Raw genomic sequence first — 21378 nt, 5'->3', positions numbered from 1 at the left:
AACCCAATGTCAACAGTCATTACAACACCAGTACCAGCAGTCACCTCATGGTCAAGTCCCACCACAGCTGTTTCAACCCCAACACTGGCAGTTAGGTCAACTCCAACATCAGCATTTTCCTCAAGTCCATCAGTTACTTCAACTCCAACACCAGCAGTCACCTCTCCTTCAATGTCAGCAGTCACCTCAAGTTCAACACCAGAAATCACCTCAAGTCCAATACTGTCAGTCACTTCAACTTCAACATGAACAGTCAACACCAGTGCAACACCAGCACTCACCCCAACTCCAACACCAGCAGTCCGATCAAGCCCAACACCAGCAGTCCGATCAAGCCCAACACCAGCAGTCCGATCAAGCCCAACACCAGCACTCCGATCAAGCCCAACACCAGCGCTCACCTCAACTTCAGCATCATCAGTCATCCCAACTCCAACACCAGCAGTCACCGCAACTTCGACATCAACTGTCACCTCAACTCCAAAACCAGCAGTCACTTCCTGCTGGAGTCAATGCCAGTCCATCCCAGAATGAGAAGAATATACCATCTGGGTCTCTTATCAGCATCTTTCCTAAGGCCCAAATTTATACCAACCATGAAATACCCTCATTCCAACTCAGCCTGTACCCTGATCTTAAGGACTCCAGATATCCCCCTGTGGGCCATAAAATGGTCCATTTTGGTTGTTGCCAGGACCCTACCGTATACTTGCTCCAACCCATCTTAAAATTGCCAAATCAACACTTTTGCAGCCCATTCCCTCATTTTGCCCCACACACACAAAGTAAAAAGAGACAGAGACTAAAAAGATTAATGACAAGTCATTGACTGTTTTCTTGAGACAGTCATTGCTATTCTGACTGGTTTGCCTCCTAATAAATAGCTCAAAGGGGTAGAATTCATGGCTCATGTCATGTCCAGCAGCAAGACCAGAAGTTGCCTCAAGCCCAAGAGCAACAGCAGAAGTCACCTCAAGTCCTAGAGCAACAGCAGCAGTCACTTCAAGTCCAAGAGCAACAACAGAAGTCACCTCAAGTCGTAGAGCAACAGCAGAAGTCACCTCAAACCCAATGTCAGCAGTCATTACAGTACCAACACCAGCAGTCACCTCATGTCCAGCAGCAAGACCAGAAGTTGCCTCAAGCCCAAGAGCAACAGCAGAAGTCACCTCAAGTCCTAGAGCAACAACAGAAACTATTTCAAGTCCAAGAGCAACAACATAGGTCACCTCAAGTCCTAGAGCAACAGCAGCAGTCACTTCAAGTCCAAGAGCAACAACAGAAGTCACCTCAAACCCAATGTCAGCAGTCATTACAGGACCAACACCAGCAGTCACCTCAAGTCCTAGAGCAACAGCAGCAGTCGCTTCAAGTCCTAGAGCAACAACAGAAACTATTTCAAGTCCAAGAGCAACAACAGAAGTCACCTCAAGTCCAAGAGCAACAGCAGAAGTCACCTCAAGTCCTAGAGCAACAACAGAAACTATTTCAAGTCCAAGAGCAACATCATAGGTCACCTCAAGTCGTAGAGCAACAGCAGAAGTCACCTCAAACCCAATGTCAGCAGTCATTACAGTACCAACACCAGCAGTCACCTCATGTCCAGCAGCAACACCAGCAGTCACTTCAAGTCCCACCACAGCTGTTTCAACCCCAACACTGGCAGTTAAGTCAACTCCAACACCAGCATTTGCCTCAAGTCCAAATTCATCAGTTACTTCAACTCCAACACCAGCAGTCACTTCTTCAATGTCAGCAGTCATTACAACAACAACACCCGCAGTCACCTCATGTCCTGCAGCAAGACCAGAAGTTGCCTCAAGTCCAAGAGCAACAACAGAAGTCACCTCAAACCCAATGTCAGCAGTCATTACAGCACCAACACCAGCAGTCACTTCAAGTCCCACCACAGCTGTTTCAACCCCAACACTGGCAGTTAAGTCAACTCCAACACCAGCATTTGCCTCAAGTCCAAATTCATCAGTTACTTCAACTCCAACACCAGCAGTCATTTCTTCAATGTCAGCAGTCATTACAACAACAACACCCGCAGTCACCTCATGTCCTGCAGCAAGACCAGAAGTTGCCTCAAGTCCAAGAGCAACAACAGAAGTCACCTCAAACCCAATGTCAGCAGTCATTACAGCACCAACACCAGCAGTCACCTCATGTCCAGCAGCAACACCAGCAGTCACTTCAAGTCCCACCACAGCTGTTTCAACCCCAACATTGGCAGTTAAGTCAACTCCAACACCAGCATTTGCCTCAAGTCCAAATTCATCAGTTACTTCAACTCCAACACCAGCAGTCACCTCTCCTTCAATGTCAGCAGTCACCTCAAGTTCAACACCAGAAATCACCTCAAGTCCAATACTGTCAGTCACTTCAACTTCAACATGAACAGTCAACACCAGTGCAACACCAGCACTCACCCCAACTCCAACACCAGCAGTCCGATCAAGCCCAACACCAGCAGTCCGATCAAGCCCAACACCAGCGCTCCGATCAAGCCCAACACCAGCGCTCACCTCAACTTCAGCATCATCAGTCATCCCAACTCCAACACCAGCAGTCACCGCAACTTCGACATCAACTGTCACCTCAACTCCAAAACCAGCAGTCACTTCCTGCTGGACTCAATGCCAGTCCATCCCAGAATGAGAAGACTATACCATCTGGGTCTCTTATCAGCATCTTTCCTAAGGCCCAAATTTATACCAACCATGAAATACCCTCATTCCAACTCAGCCTGTACCCTGATCTTAAGGACTCCAGATATCCCCCTGTGGGCCATAAAATGGTCCATTTTGGTTGTTGCCAGGACCCTACCGTATACTTGCTCCAACCCATCTTAAAATTGCCAAATCAACACCTTTGCAGCCCATTCCCTCGTTTTGCCCCACACACACAAAGTAAAAAGAGACTAAAAAGGTTAATGACAAGTCATTGACTGTTTTCTTGAGACAGTCATTGCTATTCTGACTGGTTTGCCTCCTAATAAATAGCTCAAAGGGGTAGAATTCATGGCTATTCTGCTATATTGCTCTACTGGAGTTTCTGCCCATCTACATCAAGGCTACAGGTACATATTCCCAATGTTCTGAGTCACAGCTAAGATCACCCACACTGATTCTTGGGCACCTCCATTGTCCCAGATCTCTGTCTCATCCTAGAGACACCACTCACCTTGTCACCCGATCAGTTGAGGATTTCCATTCATTTTCCTGGCCACCTGCCCATCCTTTCTGTCCTTCCCTACACCTGATCCTGATTCCTCCATTTCCCTCCCCACCCCCTCTCCCTCCCAATTCTCTCTCTCCATCTGCCTCTTATGGCTATTTTATTCCCCTTTCTTTCTAAGTGGCATTCAAAACTACTTGCTTGTATCTTCCTTATTATGGAATATCAATTTGGCAGTCTCTCAGACAACTGGGAATAGTTCTACCTCAGGACCCAGCTATACCACTATTGGGCATATAACCAACAGATGCTACAGCATCCCACAAAGAGAATTGCTCAACTATATTCATAGCAGTTATGTTGCTGATAGGCAGAAACTGGAAACAACCCAGATGTCCCTCCATAGAAGAATGGATTTTTTAAAATGTAGTACATCTACACATTGGTATAGTGTTCAGCTATTAAAAACAAAGACATGAATTTTTAAGTCAAATGAATGGAACATGAGAATGTCACCCTGACTGAAGTAGCCCAGTTCCAAAAAGGACATGGATGGTTTGCACTCATTAGTAAATATTAGCTGTAGAACACAGGCAACAAGCTCCACTCCACAGAACCTGACACTATTTTTTTTTCTTTTTTTTTATTGATATATTTTTATTTACATTTCAAATGATTTCCCCTTTTCTGGGTCTCCACTCCCCACAAGTCCCATAAGCCCTCTTCCCTCCCCTTGTTCCTCCATCAACCCCTTCCCGCTTCCCTGTTCTGGAATTGAATTCCCCTACACTGTTGCATTGAGTCTTTCCAGAACCAGGGGCCACTCCTCCATTCTTTTTGGACATCATTTAATTTGTGGATTATGTCTTGGGTATTCAAAGTTTCTAGGCTAATATCCACTTATCAGTGAGTGCATACCATGATTGATCTTTTGAGACTGGGTTACCTCACTTAGTATGATGTTCTCCAGCTCCATCCATTTGTCTAAGAATTTCATGAATTCATTGTTTCTAATGGCTGAATAGTACTTCATTGTGTAAATATACCACATTTTTTGTATCCATTCCTCCATTGAAGGACACCTGGGTTCTTTCCAGCTTCTGGCTACTACAAATAGGGCTGCTATGAACAGTGGAGCATGTGTCCTTATTGCATGCTGAAGAATCCTCTGGGTATATGCCCAGGGGTGGTATAACAGGGTCCTCAGGAAGTGTCATGCCCAGTTTTCTGAGGAATCGCCAGACTGATTTCCAAAGTGGTTGTACCATCTTGCAATCCCACCAGCAGTGGAGGAGTGTTCCTCTTTCTCCACATCCTCCCCAACACCTGCTATCTCCTGAGTTTTTGACCTTAGCCATTCTGACTGCTGTGAGGTGAAATCTCAGGGTTGTTTTGATTTGCATTTCCCTAATGATTAATGATGTTGAACATTTCTTAAAGTGTTTCTCAGCCCTCCGAAGTTCTTCATGTGAAAATTCTTTGTTTAGCTCTGTACCCCACTTTTTAATGGGGTTATTTGGTTCTCTGGGTTCTACCTTCTTGAGTTCTTTGTATATATTAGATATTAGCCCTCTGTCAGATTTAGGGTTGGTGAAGATCCTTTCCCAATCTGTTGGTTGACGTTTTGTCCTTTTGACAGTGGCCTTTGCCTTACAGAAACTTTGTAGTTTTATGAGGTCCCATTTGTCAATTCTTGGTTTTAGATCGTAAGGTATTGGTGTTCTATTCAGGAACTTTTCCCCTGTGCCCATGTCCTCAAGGGTCTTCCCCAGTTTCTTTTCTATTAGTTTCAGTGTGTCAGAATCTGACACTATTAATGATAACCTCTTAAGCTTGCAGAAAGGGGCATGTTGTCCTCTGAGACACTCTACACAGCAGATGACCAAAACAGATGCAGATACCCAGACCCTAACATTGGACAGAGCTTGGCAACTCTTCCTCCCACCCACCCAACCCCCCAACCCCCTATCTCCCACCCCCCTATCTCCCACCCCCACCCCCATCCCCCACAGATGCCAGAGAGAGTATCAGAGCTGGAATTAAAGGCAGTTGTGAGCTGCCCCACCTAGGTGCTGGGACCTGAAATCTAGTCCTCTGGTAGAGCAGCACATCTTCTTAGCCTCTGAGCTGTCTCTGCAGAAATAAGCCCCTGTCTTTAGAAGAATTGGATTTTGGCTTTGAGTTTTTTACCAAAGGGGAACTGAGTTTGGAGCATCCTTATCTAATACCTGCTGTCTGGAAGGAAGCTAAGCCACTCCTCAAGTACCAGAGAGGTTAATTCTAAAGTGCCTTGGCCACGTACTCTTTTTGTAATAGTAGTAGTAGTTGTTGTTGTTTTGTATTCCTTTGCTAGAGAGTTATTTTAAACTAGATGTGGTGGCACATGCCTGTAATTTCAGCCCTTGGGGGGTGGAGGCAGGAGGATTGTTGAGTCTGAAGCAAGCCTGGGCAACAGAGTGAGCTTTAGGCTAGCATGAGATCTTGGTTTGAAAGACCACCACCACCACCACCACCAAAATTGTACTTTTCTTGTTTCTTTTGATTGTTTTGAAGATGAGATCCAGTGTGCAGGCTAAACAATGAATTTACCATTAAGTCACACCCCCATTTAGTCTCTGTAATCATTTTTTCTTTCTGTTCTTATTATGTATTTCATTTTTTGTGATAGGGTCTCAGGCATCTCAAGATGGCTTTAATGTTTTAATAGAGCTGAGAACAACATTGAGCTCCTGATCTTCCTGCCTCCGCCTCTTGAGTTCTGGGTTACAAGCATGAGTCCCTGTTCTAGAGATGAGCTGGAGCTCTCAACTCTGAACAGGCTTGACAGGCATGAGTCCAGCTAAGTCAAGTCCTCTGTCTTTGTCGTTTTGTTTTCCATTCTCTCTCCCCCTCTCCCTCCCCTCAATCCCCTGTCTCCTGGACAGTGTTTCTCTTGTAGCCCTGGCTGTTGTAGAACTCTGTATGTAGACCAGATTGACTCTGCCTTCTGAGTGCTGGGATCAAAGGCGTCACAGCTCAGTCCTGTAACCCAGACAGTCACTGAGTTCATCTTCTTGCCTCAACATCCTAAGAAGCTGGGATTATGGCTTGCATGAGCAAGTTAGGTTTAGTCATAGTCATGGAGGTACTGTTATTTCTCTGTCCAATTGAGGGAGTCAGAGTGCCTGTCAGTAAGGAAACAAAGAACCCCAACCAAACAGTCAAAAATGAAGGAATTGTTTGTTCAGGACCCCCAAGAACAGCAAGCTGTACATAGGCTACTTATGGCCAGGGGAGTGTGGGGGGGGGGTGGGGGTAGGGTGGGTGGGTGGGGGGCTGGGGCTGGGGCTGGATCCAGCATGTGTGTGCTCTTTAGTAGGTGCTTCAGTCTCTGAAGCCTCCAAGGGTCCAGGTGAGTTGACTCTGTTGGTCTTCCTCTGGAGGTCCTATCCCCTTTTAAGTCCTTAGTCCTTGCCCCACCTCTTCCATAAGAGTTGCCAAGTTTAGCTGGGCAGTGGTGGTGCACGCCTTTAACCCCAGCACTTGGGAGGCAGAGGCAGGCAGATTTCTGACTTCGAGGCCAGCCTGGTCTACAGAGTGAGTTCCAGGACAGTCGGAGCGACACAAAGAAACCCTGTGTCAAAACAACAACAACAACAACAACAAATAAAAAAAAAACAAAAACAAAAAAAAAGCGGGGAAGTCGGTGTGCTCCAGTGAATCCAGCGGGCCTTCAGGCGCCTGCTTTGGGATCTGAACTGCCTGGGACACAGCGCTCGGTCTCCAGGAAGACCTGGGAGACCTGGTGTGCACCCAGAGGCAGTCTGGGAGCTCACAGCACAGCTCTTTCCTGTGGCACAGAGCTTAGGCTTCAGTCCTGAGGCCTCTGGCAGTAGCCCTCAGACCTCTCCACTTCCGGATCCAGATCAGCCTGAGCAGCAACACCACATCTTCAGGTCCTGAAAGAGGCAAGTGGGGCTTCCGGGCGGCCAGCGGGGAGAGGTCGGTATGCTCCAGTGAATCCAGCGGGCCCCAGCAGGAGCCTTCAGGTGTCTGCTTCGGGGTCTGAACAGCCTGGACAACAACACCCTGTCTCCAGGCAGTGCAGGAGGTAAGCTGTGCACCAGAGGCCACCTGGGAAGGGGCAGCTTGCACTGGTGAGTCCAACATTGACAACACCAACTAACACCAGTGAGAACTAGATGGCAAAAGGCAGACGCAGGAACATCACTAACAGAAATCAAGGCAACATGGCAACATCTGAACCCAATTCTCCTTTACCAGCATGTCCTGGATACCCCATCACACCAGAAAAACAAGATTGGGATTTAAAATCACTGGTCATGATGCTGGTACAGGAACACATGAAGGGCATACTTAAAGAAATTCAGGGGCTGGAGAGATGGCTCAGTGGGTAAGAGCACCGACTGCTCTTCCGAAGGTCATGAGTTCAAATCCCAGCACCCACATGGTGGCTCACAACCATCTGTAAAGAGATCTGACACCTTCTTCTGGTGTCTGAAGACAGCTACAGTGTACTTACATATAATAAATAAATAAATCTAAAAAAAAAAAAAAAAGAATTTACTTTAAAAAAAAAAAAAAGAAATTCAGGAGAAAATGGATCAAAAGTTAGAAGCCCTTGCAAGGGAAACACAAAAATCATTGAAAGAAATCCAGGAGAATACAAAAGCCAATAATGAGGAAACACAAAAAACACTTGAAGAAATACAGGAGAACTTTGGTCAACAGGCTGAGGTCATGAAAGAGGAAACACAAAAATCTCTTAAAGAATTACAGGAAAGCACAAACAAGCAAGTGAAGGAGCTAAGCAAAACCATCCAGGACCTAAAATAAGAAGTAGAAACAACTAAGAAAACTCAAAGGGAGACAACTTTGGAGATAGAAAGCCTTGGGAAGAAATCAGTGGCCATAGATGCAAATATCAACAACAGAATACAAGAGATAGAAGAAAGAATCTCAGACGCTGAAGATACCATAGAAACCATGGACTCAACAGTTAAAGAAAATGCAAAAAGCAAAAAGCTTGTAACCCAAAATCCAGGACACAATGAGAAACCAAACCTAAGGATTATAGGCATAGATGAGAGTGAAGATTTACAACTTAAAGGGCCAGCAAATATCTTCAATAAAATTATGGAAGAAAACTTCCCTAACCTAAAGAGAGAGATGCCCATGAATATACAAGAAGCCTACAGAACTCCAAACAGACTGGACCAGGACAGAAATACTTCCCGTTACATAATAATCAAAACACCAAATGTACTAAACAAAGAAAGAATATTAAAGGCAGTAAGAGAAAAAGGCCAAGTAACATATAAAGGAAGACCTATCAGAATCACAGCAGACTTTTCACCTGAGACTATGAAGGCTAGAAGATCCTGGGCTGATCTCATGCAGACTCTAAGAGAACACAAATGCCAGCCAAAACTACTATATCCAGCAAAACTCTCAATCACCATAGATGGAGAAACTAAGATATTCCATGACAAAACCAAGTTTACCCAATATCTATCCACAAACCCAGCCCTACAAAGGATAATAGGAGGAAAACACCAATACAAGGAGGGAAACTTCACCCTGGAAAAAGCAAGATAGTAACCTTTCATCAAACCCAAAAGAAGTTAACCAATCAAATTTAAAAAATAACGTCAAAAATGACAGGAAGTAACAATCACTATTCCTTAATATCTCTTAACATCAATGGACTCAATGCCCCAATAAAAAGACATAGACTAACTGACTGGATACGTAAACAGGACCCTACATTTTGCTGCTTACAGGAAACACACCTAAGGGTCAAAGACAAACACTACCTTAGAGTAAAAGGCTGAAAGACAATTTTACAAGCAAATGGTCTCAGGAAACAAGCTGGAGTAGCCATTTTAATATCAGATAAAATTGACTTTCAACCCAAAGTCATCAAAAGAGACTCTGAGGGACACGTCTTGCTGGTCAAAGGAAAAATACAAAAAGAAGAACTGTCAATCCTGAACATCTATGCCCCAAATGCAAGGGCACCCTCTTTCGTAAAAGAAACTTTATTAAAACTAAAAGCACACATTGTGCCTAACACAATAATTGTGGGTGACTTCAACACTGCACTTTCCTCAATGGACCGATCAGGAAAACAGAAACTAAACAGGGACACAATGAAACTAATTGAAGCTTTGGACCAATTAGATTTAACAGATATATATAGAACATTCTATCCTAAAACAAAAGAATATACCTTTTTCTCAGCACCTCATGGTACCTTCTCCAAAATCGACCATATAATTGGTCACAAGACAGACCTCAACAAATATAAGAAGATAGAACTAATCCCATGCCTCCTATCTGATCACTATGGAGTAAAAGTGGTCTTCAATAGCAACAAAAACAACAGAAAACCCACATACACGTGGAAACTGAACAATACTCTACTCAATGATACCTTGGTCAAGGAAGAAATAAAGAAAGAAATTAAAGACTTTTTAGAACACAATGAAAATGAAAACACAACATACCCAAATCTATGGGACACAATGAAAGCAGTGCTAAGAGGAAAACTCATAGCCTTGAGTGCCTCCAAAAAGAAAATGGAGAGAGCATACATTACCAGCTTAATGACACACCTGAAAGCCCTAGAACAAAAAGAAGCTATTTCACCCGGGAGGAGTAGAAGGCAGGAAATCATCAAACTCAGGGCCGAAATCAATCAAGTAGAAACAAAGAGAACCATACAAAAAATCAACAAAACCAGGAGCTGGTTCTTTGAGAAAATCAACAAGATAGATAAACCCTTAGCCAGACTGACCAAAGGGCACAGAGAAAGTATCCAAATTAACAAACTTAGAAATGAAAAGGGAGATATAACAACGGAAACTGAGGAAATCCAAAAAATCATCAGATCCTACTACAAGAGCCTGTACTCAACACAACTGGAGAATCTGGAGGAAATGGACAATTTCCTTGACAGATACCAAATACCAAAATTAAATCAGGACCAACTAGACCATCTAAACAGTCCCATAATGCCTATAGAAATAGAAGGAGTCATAGAAAGTCTTCCAACCAAAAAAAGCACAGGACCAGATGGTTTCAGTGCAGAATTCTACCAGACCTTCAAAGAAGAGTTAACACCAATACTCTTCAAACTATTCCACAAAATAGAAACAGAAGGAACACTACCCAATTCCTTCTACGAAGCCACAATTATACTGATACCAAAACCACACAAAGATCCAACAAAGAAAGAGAACTTCAGACCAATGTCCCTTATGAACATAGATGCAAAAATACTCAATAAAATTCTTGCCAACCGAATCCAAGAACACATCAAAACGATCATCCACCATGATCAAGTAGGCTTTATCCCGGGAATGCAGGGTTGGTTCAATATATGGAAATCCATCAATACAATCCACTACATAAACAAACTCAAAGAACAAAACCACATGGTCATTTCATTGGATGCTGAAAAAGCATTTGACAAAATTCAGCATACTTTCATGCTTAAAGTCTTGGAGAGAACAGGAATTCAAGGCCCATACCTAAACATAGTAAAGCAATATACAACAAACCGGTAGCCAGCATCAAACTAAATGGAGAGAAACTTGAAGCAATCCCACTGAAATCAGGGACCAGACAAGGCTGCCCCCTTTCTCCTTATCGTTTCAATATTGTACTTGAGGTACTAGCTCAGTCAATTCAACAACATAAGGAGGTCAAAGGGATACAAATTGGAAAGGAAGAAGTCAAACTATCATTATTTGCAGACGACATGATCGTCTACCTAAGTGACCCAAAAAACTCCACTAGTGAGCTCCTACAGCTGATAAACAACTTCAGCAAAGTGGCAGGTTATAAAATCAACTCAAGCAAATCAGTGGCCTTCCTATACTCAAAGGATAAGCAGGCTGAGAAAGAAATTAGGGAAATGACCCCCTTCACAATAGCCACAAACAGTATAAAGTATCTTGGGGTGACTCTTACCAAACATGTGAAAGATCTGTATGACAAGAACTTCAAGACTCTGAAGAAGGAAATGGAAGAAGACCTCAAAATATGGGAAAACCTCCCATGCTCATGGATCGGTAGAATCAATATAGTTAAAATGGCCATTTTGCCAAAAGCAATATACAGATTCAATGCAATACCCATCAAAATCCCAACTCAATTCTTCACAGAGTTAGAAAGAGCAATTTTTAAATTCATCTGGAACAACAAAAAACCCAGGATAGCTAAAACTATTCTCAGCAACAAAAGAAAATCTGGGGGAATCAGTATCCCTGACCTCAAGCAATACTACAGAGCAATAGTGTTAAAAACTGCATGGTATTGGTACAGTGACAGGCAGGAGGATCAATGGAACAGGACTGAAGATCCAGAAATGAACCCACACACCTATGGCCACTTGATCCTCGACAAAGAGGCTGAAAACATCCAATGGAAAAAAGATAGCCTTTTCAACAAATGGTGCTGGTTCAACTGGAGGTCAGCATGCAGAAGAATGCGAATTGATCCATCCTTGTCTCCATGTACTAAGCTCAAATCCAAATGGATCAAGGACCTCCACATAAAGCCAGACACTCTGAAGCTACTAGAAAAGAAACTGGGGAAGACCCTTGAGGACATCGGTACAGGGAGAAAGTTTCTGAACAGAACACCAATTGCGTATGATCTAAGAGCAAGAATTGACAAATGGGACCTCATAAAATTACAAAGTTTCTGTAAGGCAAAGGACACCATCAAGAGGACAAATCGGCAACCAACACATTGGGAAAAGATCTTCACCAATCCTACATCAGATAGAGGGCTAATATCCAATATATATAAGGAACTCAAGAAGTTAGACTCCAGAAATCCGAACAACCCTATTAAAAAATGGTGTACAGAGTTAAACAAACAATTCTCACCTGAAGAACTTCGGATGGCGGAGAAGCATCTTAAAAAATGCTCAACTTCATTAGTCATTAGAGAAATGCAAATCAAAACAACCCTAAGATTTCATCTTACACCAGTCAGAATGGCTAAGATTAAAAATTCAGGAGACAGCAAGTGTTGGAGAGGGTGTGGAGAAAGAGGAACACTCCTCCACTGCTGGTGGGGTTGTAAATTGGTACAACCACTCTGGAAAGCAGTCTGGCGGTTCCTTCGAAAACTGGGCACCTCACTTCCAGAAGATCCTGCTATACCACTCCTGGGCATATACCCAGAAGACTCCCCACCATGTAATAAGGATACATACTCTACTATGTTCATAGCAGCCCTATTTATAATTGCCAGATGCTGGAAAGAACCCAGGTATCCCTCAACAGAAGAGTGGATGCAAAAAATGTGGTATATCTACACAATGGAGTACTATTCAGCCATTAGAAACAATGAATTCATGAAATTCTTAGGCAAATGGATGGAGCTAGAGAACATCATACTAAGTGAGGTAACCCAGACTCAAAAGGTGAATCATGGTATGCACTCACTAATAAGTGGATATTAACCTAGAAAACTGAAATACCCAAAACATAATCCACACATCAAATGAGGTACAAGAAGAAAGGAGGAGTGGCCCCTGGTTCTGGAAAGACTCAGTGAAACAGTATAACGGGGAAGTGGGAAGGGGTGGGTGGGAGGACAGGGGAAGAGAAGGGGGCTTACGGGACTTTCTGGGAGTGGGGGGGCTAGAAAAGGGGAAATCATTTGAAATGTAAATAAATTATATCGAATAAAAAAGATGTGAAAAAAAAAACCAGAAAACCCACATACACGTGGAAATTGAACAATATTTTACTCAATGATACCTTGGTCAAGGAAGAAATAAAAAAAGAAATTAAAGACTTTTTAGAACACAATGAAAATGAAGACACAACATACCCAAATCTATGGGACACAATGAAAGCAGTGCTAAGAGGAAAACTCATAGGCCTGAGTGCCTCCAAAAAGAAAATGGAGAGAGCATACACTACCAGCTTAATGACACACCTGAAAGCCCTGGAACAAAAAGAAGCTATTTCACCCAGGAGGAGTAGAAGGCAGGAAATCATCAAATTCAGGGCAGAAATCAATCAAGTAGAAACAAAGAGAACCAGACAAAGAATCAACAAAACCAGGAGCTGGTTCTTTGAGAAAATCAACAAGATAGATAAACCCTTAGCCAGACTGACCAAAGGGCACAGAGAAAGTATCCAAATTAACAAACTTAGAACTGAAAAGGGAGATATAACAACGAAAACTGAGGAAATCCAAAAAATCATCAGATCCTACTACAAGAGCCTGTACTCAACACAACTGGAGAATCTGGAGGAAATGGACAATTTCCTTGACAGATACCAAATACCAAAATTAAATCAGGACCAACTAGATCATCTAAACAGTCCCATAATGCCTAAAGAAATTGAAGGAGTCATAGAAAGTCTTCCAACCAAAAAAAGCACAGGACCAGATGGTTTCAGTGCAGAATTCTATCAGACCTTCAAAGAAGAGTTAACACCAATACTCTTCAAATTATTCCACAAAATAGAAACAGAAGGAACACTACCCAATTCCTTCTATGAAGCCACAATTACTCTGATACCAAAACCACACAAAGATCCAACAAAGAAAGAGAACTTCAGACCAATTTCCCTTATGAACATCGATGCAAAAATACTCAATAAAATTCTTGCCAACCGAATCCAAGAACACATCAAAACGATCATCCACCATGATCAAGTAGGCTTTATCCCGGGAATGCAGGGTTGGTTCAATATACGGAAATCCATCAATGCAATCCACTACATAAACAAACTCAAAGAACAAAACCACATGGTCATTTCATTGGATGCTGAAAAAGCATTTGACAAAATTCAGCATCCTTTCATGCTTAAAGTCTTGGAAAGAACAGGAATTCAAGGCCCATACCTAAACATAGTAAAAGCAATATACAGCAAACCGGTAGCCAGCATCAAACTAAATGGAGAGAAACTTGAAGCAATCCCACCAAAATCAGGGACTAGACAGGGCTGCCCCCTTTCTCCTTATCTTTTCAATATTGTACTTGAGGTACTAGCTCAGTCAATTCAACAACATAAGGAGGTCAAAGGGATACAAATTGGAAAGGAAGAAGTCAAACTATCATTATTTGCAGATGACATGATAGTCTACCTAAGTGACCCAAAAAACTCCACTAGAAAACTCCTACAGCTGATAAACAACTTCAGCAAAGTGGCAGGTTATAAAATCAACTCAAGCAAATCAGTGGCCTTCCTATACTCAAAGGATAAGCAAGCTGAGAAAGAAATTAGGGAAATGACCCCCTTCACAATAGCCACAAACAGTATAAAGTATCTTGGGGTGACTCTTACCAAACATGTGAAAGATCCGTATGACAAGAACTTCAAGACTCTGAAGAAGAAAATGGAACAAGACCTCAAAAAATGGAAAAACCTCCCATGCTCATGGATCGGTAGAATCAATATAGTTAAAATGGCCATTTTGCCAAAAGCAATATACAGATTCAATGCAATACCCATCAAAATCCCAACTCAATTCTTCACAGAGTTAGAAAGAGCAATTTTTAAATTCATCTGGAACAACAAAAAACCCAGGATAGCTAAAACTATTCTCAGCAACAAAAGAAAATCTGGGGGAATCAGTATCCCTGACCTCAAGCAATACTACAGAGCAATAGTGTTAAAAACTGCATGGTATTGGTACAGTGACAGGCAGGAGGATCAATGGAACAGGACTGAAGATCCAGAAATGAACCCACACACCTATGGCCACTTGATCCTCGACAAAGAGGCTGAAAACATCCAATGGAAAAAAGATAGCCTTTTCAACAAATGGTGCTGGTTCAACTGGAGGTCAGCATGCAGAAGAATGCGAATTGATCCATCCTTGTCTCCATGTACTAAGCTCAAATCCAAATGGATCAAGGACCTCCACATAAAGCCAGACACTCTGAAGCTACTAGAAAAGAAACTGGGGAAGACCCTTGAGGACATCGGTACAGGGAGAAAGTTTCTGAACAGAACACCAATAGAAAGTTTCTGAACAGAACACCAATAGCGTATGCTCTAAGAGCAAGAATTGACAAATGGGACCTCATAAAATTACAAAGTTTCTGTAAGGCAAAGGACATCATCAAGAGGACAAATCGGCAACCAACACATTGGGAAAAGATCTTCACCAATCCTACATCAGATAGAGGGCTAATATCCAATATATATAAAGAACTCAAGAAGTTAGACTCCAGAAAACCAAACAACCCTATTAAAAAATGGGGTACAGAGTTAAACAAAGAATTCTCACCTGAAGAACTTCGGATGGCGGAGAAGCATCTTAAAAAATGCTCAACTTCATTAGTCATTAGGGAAATGCAAATCAAAACAACCCTGAGATTTCATCTTACACCAGTCAGAATGGCTAAGATTAAAAATTCAGGAGACAGCAGGTGTTGGACATGGTGTGGAGAAAGAGGAACACTCCTCCACTGCTGGTGGGGTTGCAAATTGGTACAACCACTCTGGAAAGCAGTCTGGCGGTTCCTCCGAAAACTGGGCACCTCACTTCCAGAAGACCCTGCTATACCACTCCTGGGCATATACCCAGAGGATTCCCCACCATGTAATAAGGATACATGTTCTACTATGTTCATAGCAGCCCTATTTATAATTGCCAGATGCTGGAAAGAACCCAGGTATCCCTCAACAGAAGAGTGGATGCAAAAAATGTGGTATATCTACACAATGGAGTACTCTCTCTCTCTGGTTTTTTGAGACAGGGTTTCTCTGGGTAGCCCTGGCTATCCAGCCTCGAACTCAGAAATCGGCCTGCCTCTGCCCCCCAAGTGCTGGGATTACAGGCGTGCACCACCACGCCGGCTAGCAGTCTCCATTACGTTCATCCTGTTCATCCTTCGGAGTCTTCAGGAACTCACTCTTCCGGTCGGAGGTTCGTCGGGTCAGTTTGGTTAGGCAAGAGGAGCTGATCTCAATCAGAGGGGTAGTAATGGAGGACTCTCTTTGGAAAACTGCACTAGCAGCCAGTACCACTGGTTTAGTAACAGAAATTGGATTGGTAAAAGCAGACTCCCGGCTAAATGAAAGTGATCCAGATTTGTGTTCCATTCTGTTAGCTTTCCATGCGTTGGGCTTGTGCAGGCTTAGGAACCAAGTTCTTATAGACACTTGGAACCATAGTAGACACTTTGTTCCCATTTGCATGGTGGGACCCTGAGGAGGTAAACGCAGCAGACAAGGGGGCAGCAGGATCCTCTTTGGAAATGTTTTTGATGACGAACATCTTTGAGGGTGGCTTGGCACTAGGTGGATTTTCCCACGCTCCAGAAAGGGGTCCCAATAGGTCTGCATGGCTGATTCTGTTTGCCAGGATTCAAAGAACTGAAGTCTTCCTCTTCGAACTGCAACTTTTCTACCTTATCCTCTTTTTTTTTTCCTTCCCTAATCTCAGTTGATGCTTTTTCTTGAAAGGCACAGCCTTTCCGGGAACAGAAGCCGCCATTCCAGTGTTGGCGGTTTCCTGTACTACCTCCACTATGTTGGCTCATGAAGAGCAATGCCAACCAGACAGATTCCCTGTGGCTCCAGCATATGCTCCCTTAGAGACACCAGAGTCAACAGAATCATGGCGGAATAGGGAGGGTTGGTGCCAAGAATCTCCAGTAGTTCGTAGAGGTCCATGGTTAAAAAAGCCATCAGAAGCCGGACGGTGGTGCACACCTGTAATCCCGGCACTCTGGGAGGCAGAAGCAGGCGGATTTCTGAGTTCGAGGCCAGCCTGGTCTACAAAGTGAGTTCCAGGACAGCCAGGGCTACACTGAGAAACCCTGTCTCAGGAAAAAAAAAAAGTTATCAGAGGAATTATGTCGACGACGGCGTATTCCACTACCTTCTCTCCCTGTTTGTCAAAGGTGGCTATAGATGATTTAGCTGACTGTGGCGTGGAGAAATTTAGCCAAGCAAGAACAAAGTGATGCTGTACCATTTAGGTCCACTGTTTTATTAGCAGGATGAGGCATCCAAGCTTATGGCCAGGATCCTCAGTGTCACCTCTGTGGTCCTGTATCCAAAGTTGCCACCTATATCATCCACCAGGTTCTCTTGTAGAAAGGATGCTAAAATAGCCTGGCCAGCAGCACGCCTTCTGGTGAAGCACACAGAAGCCTGGCTCTGTGGGGCCCACCCTCTCAAGCCTCTCAGTTGCACATCCTGAATACCTAGTTCCCGACACTTTGCCAAAGGGGGAAGGGGGAGGGGAAGGGGAAACATAGAAAGTTATTTGTTACATTAAAAGGGGGGGGGAAGGGGGGAAGCTGTGTCTATGCTCACCTCATTCAACTTCCTTGAGTAATGGCACTGTAATGTTGCTTAAATAGGCAAAACGTGGACATCTGCACAGCGAGTGCAAACCCGGTTCATAACCAGGTCATGGCTACCAAGACAAGTGGTCTCAGCTGTGGATAAGAAATGACATGAAGACGACAGGTCAAAACTGTAATAGTAAAGAACTGTAAGAGAGCTTCTGCACAATCAATTCCAGTGGCAAGAGATCCACAACAAAAGCTTTTAAAACTCAAATCTCATTATCATTATTGTACACAGCTGCTTAAAGCAGTGTGCAGAGAGATATGCTTATCAGTTTTAACCTTCAAAATCTAAAGATATAAGAAGTCTTGTTTTGTTTTTTGAAAAAGGAATCCAACAGAAATGTGATATAGTTTTCCTGCCACAGAATAGCAGCTTTCAAGGTAAATTTCTTGCTATAAAGCTCCTAAGTATATATCCTATTTCTTTGGTCTTTACTATTTATACATTCAAAGAAAAATCATAAGTAGAAAAGATAAGGGTCAAGGAGAAAAGAGAATTCTAAAATGAGGTTTTCAGTCTTATTAATTTTTGGTATTTCACTTGTTCTCTTCCTTCCCAAAAACTGAACTGAGCTTTCCGAAGTGATATGAAGAATCTTCCATTGCTTTATTGAAGAAATCACTTTCTAATTTGGGTCCATCTCCATCATTACTCAAACATTAAAGGCCACTTGAGTCTGCCAATCTCCGGCAGCGGCGGAACTTTGGTCAGGGATGACTCGCAGCGTCTGAGGATGTGTCCCAGGCTTCTCTGACCAGCAGAGGTGACTAGCCCACAACCATAACAAACCCACCTCTTTAGTGCCGTGGAACCACTTCAGGCTTTTAAGGCTTAAGTGATTTTTCCAGTTTCTAAATTCTGCATGAAGGCTGCAGGTGAGCCCTTTTGGCTCAGACGCTGTGACCAGAGCAAATCAACTCCTTTGGCCATCATCACTCTTGATTGTCATCTAAGGGGCAGCATGGGGAGGAGATGACGCATATATCCGAAGACGAAAGGCAGACTGGAGCCCAGAGATGCGTTCAAACGTGACTCCGCCCTTTAACTACCTGCACACTCACCCTAGAATTTAGAAAATGTGTATTCTTTTGTGATTGGGTTACCTCACTTAGGATGATATTTTCCAGATCAAACCATTTGCCTAAAAATTTTGTGAATTCATTGTTTCTAATTGCTGAGTAGTATTCCATTGTGTAAATATACCACATTTTCTGTATCCATTCCTCCTTTGAGGGTCATCTGGGTTCTTTCCAGCTTCTGGCTATTATAAATAAGGCTGCTATGAACATAATGGAGCATGTGTCTTTATTGCATGCCGGGGAATCCTTTGGGTATATGCCCAGGAGACCCAATCACAAAAGAATACACATGGAATGCAATCTCTGATAAGTGGATATTAATTAGCCCAGAAGCCCTGAATACCCAAGGCACAAATCGAACAGCAAAGGACTCCCATGAAGAAGTATGGAGAGGGTCCTGATCCTGGAAAGGATTGATCTAGCATTGGAGGGGAATATAAGAACAGAGAAAAAGGAGGGAGGTGATTGGAGAATGGATGGAAAGAACAAGGTTTATGGGACATATGGGGAGGGGGGATCCGGGAAAGGGGAAATCATTTGGAATGTAAACAAAGAATATAGAAAGTAAAAATATTTTAAAAAAAAAGAATTTAGAAAATGAGCTTTGCACTGGAAATCTCAGTGTCTGGGCCGTGCCTTGAAATGTGCTGTGTCTGGGGAAAGAAGAGCTGAGGTGGTGGATCGTGTTAGTAAGTTTGACGCCAGCCGTCTCCAGCCATCCTGTCAGACGCCTGCCCTGACCCAGGACCATCTCAGAAGCCTTTCCTTTGCCTCACATCTGTGAAAGTCTATATGTCCATACCCTGACACCTGCAGGGCAGTGTGACCTACCTCCAGTGTGAACTACCTCCAGTGTGAACTACCTCCAGTGTGAACTACCTCCAGCATGCTGGGCTAGCTCGTGCCAGCCAGTTCACCTGTCCTGAGCAAACATGATCCATCCTCAGAAGCATCTCTGCTTGTTAATTCTGTAAGGTAGGTGGCGTTGACGGCTCTGCATGAAGAAGGTAGGAGGTAGGCTAGTGCGTGAAAGCAGGCCTGGACGCGCTTCCCAGAGCCTTCTTTACCATCCAGCTTGTCCACTGAGGAGACCAGGCTCTGAGAGACAGCCTGCCTCACCTGGGTATCAGTCCTTTCCAGCAGAGTGTAGCAAAAGCTGTTCTCTAGCCAGGCGGTGGTGGCGCACGCCTGTAATCCCAGCACTCTGGGAGGCAGAGGCAGGCAGATTTCTGAGTTCGAGGCCAGCCTGGTCTACAGAGTGAGTTCCAGGACAGCCAGGGCTATACAGAGAAACCCTGTCTCGAAAAAAATCAAATCCAAAAAAAATCAAAAAACAAAGTCAGCTGTGGCATCCTCCAGCTGTAATTTCGTATTTCCACTGTGTACTGGCTGGTTTTTGTGTCAACTTGACACAAGCTGAAGTTAGCGCAGAGAAAGGAGCTTCAGTTGAGAAAATACCTCCATGAGATCCAGCTGTGGAGCATTTTTTCAATTAGTGATCAAGGTGGGAGGGCCATTGTGGGTGGTGCCATCTCTCATCTGGTATTCCTGGGTTAAGAGAGCAAGCTGAGCAAGCCAGGGGAAGCAAGCCAGTAAGGAACACCTCTCCATGGCCTCTGCATCAGCTCCTGCTTCCTGACCTGCTGGAGTTCCAGTCCTGACTTCCTTTGGTGATGAACAGCAGTGTGGAAGTGTAAGCTGAACAAACCCTTTCCTCCCCAACTTGCTTCTTGGTCATGATATTTGTGCAGGAATAGAAACCCTGACTAAGACACACTGTGTTAGGAGACAGAGATGGGAATCACCCAGAAGCTCAGATTACCCAGCCTGGCATACACAGCCCAGCCAAAACCAGAGGCCCTACCTCAACAGAGCAGACAATGGAAGGTGAGAAACAACTCCTCCAAGTTCTCCTCTGACCTTCACACAGGGACACAGCATTCACACAGTGCACGACACACATGCTCACATACTTTTTAAAAACCACACTGTACCAAAAGCAGACTGAAATTTTTCTGGAGAGAAACACATTAAAGTTCATTGTCGCTGGGTGGTGGTGGCGCATGCCTGCAATCCCAGCACTCTGGGAGGCAGAGGGAGATAGATTTCTGAGTTTGAGGCCAGCCTGGTCTACAGAGTGGGTTCCAGGACAGCCAGGGCTACACTGAAAAACCCTATCTTGAAAAAGCCAAAAAAAAAAAAAAAAAAAAAAAAAAAAAAAAAAAAAGTTCATTGTCACAAGCCTCATATAACTCATTGTTTTTTTTTTATTTGATATATGCTTTATTTACATTTCAAATGTGCCGGGCATGGTGGCGCACACCTGTAATCCCAGCACCTGGGAGGCAGAAGCAGGTGGATTTCTGAGTTCGAGGCCAGCCTGGTCTACAGAGTGAGTTCCAGGACAGTTAAGGCTACACAGAGAAACCCTGTCTCGAAAAACCAAAAAAAAAAAAAAGAAGATTTACATTTCAAATGATATCCCCCTTTAACTTGGGAAAAAGTCAGACCCTTTTCTATTTCCCATCTCCTACTGAGCAAGATGCACTTTTAAAAATGCATTTTAATCAAAGGTGTTCAGGGTATTTTTTTTTATTCGATATAATTTTTTATTTACATTTCAAATGATTTCCCCTTTTCTAGCCCCCCACTCCCCGAAAGTCCCATAAGTCCCCTTTCTCTTCCCCTGTCCTCCCACCCACCCCTTCCCACTTCCCTGTTCTGGTTTTGCTGAATACTGCTTCACTGAGTCTTTCCAGAACAAGGGG

The 21378-nt window shown here is 43.6% G+C and overlaps 1 pseudogene; it reads right to left on the bottom strand.

Moving 5' to 3' along the window:
- Window positions 1-16025: 16025 nt before the first annotated feature.
- On the bottom strand, window positions 16026-17148 carry LOC127683341 (vasculin-like protein 1; annotated as a pseudogene).
- Between the last annotated feature and the right edge of the window lie 4230 nt (window positions 17149-21378).

The sequence above is a fragment of the Apodemus sylvaticus genome, chromosome 1 (genome assembly GCF_947179515.1).
Source record: "Apodemus sylvaticus chromosome 1, mApoSyl1.1, whole genome shotgun sequence".
NCBI classification, from domain to species: domain Eukaryota; kingdom Metazoa; phylum Chordata; class Mammalia; order Rodentia; family Muridae; genus Apodemus; species Apodemus sylvaticus.
This window is presented reverse-complemented; position numbering and strand designations above follow the sequence as displayed.